Genomic DNA, 3,598 nt, shown 5'->3' on the forward strand with positions numbered 1-3,598 from the left:
TCGTGCGATTTTGTGTGCAATTATGGTCGTAACCCATCGGATAAAATAGTTTTATTCTGTTGAAAGGAAGTATGCCTAATATATATCGCTTGAAATGTTGAAGTATTTTACTTTATATTTGTTGTATCTGTTTGAAACGTTTTTATTTGAGCTGTGATGTATTTTAATTGCGACAATGTCTTTTATACAGCTATCAAGAATTATTACATTTTACCATTATACTTTTCTGATTACAGAAAGATGCATGAAATAGCTCCATATCAATCGGTGCTATGGAAAAGCAGACGAACAAACAATACTATACTGCTTTAGGATCTCATACAGTCCCGAAGTGTTATTCTTTTTCGCTTGAGATTTTCAAATTACCTACTGCATGTTAAATTCAGGGGAAAACGTTGTGAGTGAGTGTGTGTGTGTGTGTGTGTGTGTGTATGGGGGGGGGGTGGTCATCAGGTAACATTCGCTGACAAGGTTTAGAAGGAATAGAACCCAAAAGGAAACAAAAACGAATAATAAGAATGACAAAGAGCGTCTAGTCTGTAAACACTGTGCGAAAAGACATTGAAATCGTCATAATGGTTTACATGAAGTTAAGTTCGTTTAGGCCAGCATGCTTATATTATATTCTGTTTGTTCACATTTCCTTAATTAAGTCGTTGCTCACGAATCAATCATCGCTTACTAGAAAATGGCTTTATAAATGTTAATATAGCTTCATGTCATTAAAAACTGTTTGTTTTATTTGAGTTGAATTAAAAAATTCTCATTATTAACATTTTACCGCATTTCTTTTTGTGTAATGGAATATTATTGGCGGCTGTAGATAGAGCCGACTCGTAATTCGGTTCTTTTGAAAATAGGTCCTGCCAGAATGCAGAAACGTACCAGTTTTCGTAAAGACTTACTGTACTGTGATGGCTACGGAAGATAGCGCTTCTTGCTGTATCATATGAGATAACTGAAATATATTTCTTATGGTTACTTTGAATAAAGTAAGGTTGTAGAAATAAAATCAAAATATTGATATATTTCATCTACAATGAATCATATTAAACGACATTGTGCATTTGAAAATTAAATCTAATTTATTAGATGGGTAGCAGTATAGTGCCCATCATTAGTCTTTACTTTTTGTCCTTAAAATTTTGCATTTATCAACAAAATTCTAATACGTATATTGGGTGATATGATTATAAATATTATGAAGTGAATTTGTTTTTTGATGAAAAATGTATTATTTACATTGAATAAAAACAAACTTTCATGACAGATTGATAAATATACGTTATTGCGGTTTATTATTCGTGTGGTGTAAACTTATTAGAAGAGTGAATAATATGAAATTTGAATAATATGGGTAATACATTTATTATAGAGTATCTAAAGTGGCCGAAAACAAAGAGCACCGTAGGGTTATATAGAATTTGAAGAGTAACATGATACGTCGACTCGTGAAGTATTAAGTACATCACGTTATATTACTGAGTAAAGAGCTTTTTTAAAGTGGCAAGACGGTTTAAATGTATGTAGCATTGAAAATAACGGGAATCAAGGAGACATTTTGACAGTTTTAGACCGTTTTTCATCAACACCTAGCTGCGATGAGATCTCTTGATTTTGGGATACTTCATACAGATTTTGATAGATCTAATCTTGATTTTTTGAAATTCATATGCATTTCGAGATAATTGTAGGCAGGAATCTTTTGTCTACGTATCTGCGAGGTAGGTAAGTTAAGCGCATGCCTGACATATTTTCTCCTGGCGGTATCGAAACGGAATGAGCTAGATAGGACTCCGTCTCTTAAAAATTTCTCTCTCCTTCTTCCATCCACCTAATACGAGCTCTGATTCCAGCTCCTCTAGATTCATGTCTATAGATCTTCTCTAACCTCTCCTCTGTATCGGTGTAATCTTTTTCTACTTCTTGATCAGGTATACTGACATCAATTTGTTTTTCAAGTTCACACAATCTCTTGTCTAATGAAAACTTATCATTTTTCCTATCGAGTGCTTGTTCTGCAGAATTGTTGTGAAAATTCACGAATTCTAATCTTGAAAATTTCCCACCTAAGAGAGAATGGATAATTTCCGAAACTTTCATTTTGTAATTTACATTATCTAGGATGTCGGTATTCATTTTCCAATACCTTGGTTCTCTCTCATTTTGTTTGATACAAAACTTAACTGATATAGCACTGTGATCAGTTCTGATTGGAGGTCGGATATCAGTACTTTATGTTTTTATCTTAATTTGTTTAGTTACAATCCGAAAATCCAATCACGAAGCTCTCTTGAGAGATATGTTTCTCCATGTGTATTGCTTGCTATCTAAATGCATTAGTCTCCAGACATCGCATAGAGCATATCTTTTAATAAACTTTGTGAGATTTACGGGTGTCTTGTAATATCTCATTTCCCGCTCCTTGTAAATCCTTGTGCTGTACGTCTAGCACACAGTTCTAATCTCCCCATAGATTTAACTCAGGGTCACTGATATAATGTTTATTCATTTCAGAATTTAACTTTCGAAAGAAACCTTCTCTATGTTGCTTTTGAGTAGGCGCATACATATATTTATTAGCAATAACTCCATATCATGAACTTTGGCTCGTAGCATCAAAAGTTGACCATTTAACATACATTTCACTGCAATAGTTTGTACATTTAATTCATCATTGAATAGTAGCCTATAAAGACTCCTCGTGAGTGATTGGTTCCATGAGCAAAAAACATGGACCATGCCATTCACTTCTTACAATTGTTTCAAAAGAACAACATAAGAAAGGTTATAGAAGGAAGAAACACAGAATAACATATAGGGAAAGGTTATAGGAGGAAGAAAAATAAGAATAAAATAAGAAAAGGTTATAGAAGGAAGAAAAATAAGAATAAAATAAGAAAAGGTTATAGAAGGAAGAAAAAAAAATATAAGTAAAGGTTATATAAGGAAGAAACAAAGAATAACACAAGAAAAGGTTTTAGAAGGAAGAAACACAGAATGACATAAAGGTAAAGGTTATAGAAGGAATTAAAAAGGGATACCATAAGAAAAGGTTATAGAAGGAAGAAACACAGAATAACATATAGGGAAAAGTTATAGAAGGAATAAAAAAGGATAACATAAGAGAAGGTTATAGAAGGAAGAAACAGAGAATACCGTCAGGAAAGGTTATTATAGAAGGGAGAAACAAAGGATGACATCATAACGAAAGGTTTGAGAAGGTTATGAACCAGAGCAAAATAACATCGAGTTCCTATAGGAAATTCAGAAGGTCATATTCCGGGTCATATCTGAATAAAAACTGGACATTACTTTTGATACTCTTTCGGAAAATGAAGTTCAAATTGAGAAATTCTAAAAATAGTTTTTGATGACGTCACACTTCACCACTCTATTCCACTTGTGTCGTGGTTCGGAGTTCTTTGGGGCCGTGGACAATATAGGGGCCATTAAGGGTTAGATTTGCATCAGGAAAGGATATCGGTCGAGGGCGAAACCATCGACATCATTGAAATGCGTGTATTAAGTTTAACACGCGTTTCAATGGGATGTCCGTGAACTTGTACTATATAGTCATGGAACAATTCTTTTCTGC

Source organism: Strongylocentrotus purpuratus, unplaced genomic scaffold, assembly GCF_000002235.5.
Source record: "Strongylocentrotus purpuratus isolate Spur 01 unplaced genomic scaffold, Spur_5.0 spur5_contig_847, whole genome shotgun sequence".
Lineage (NCBI taxonomy): Eukaryota > Metazoa > Echinodermata > Echinoidea > Camarodonta > Strongylocentrotidae > Strongylocentrotus > Strongylocentrotus purpuratus.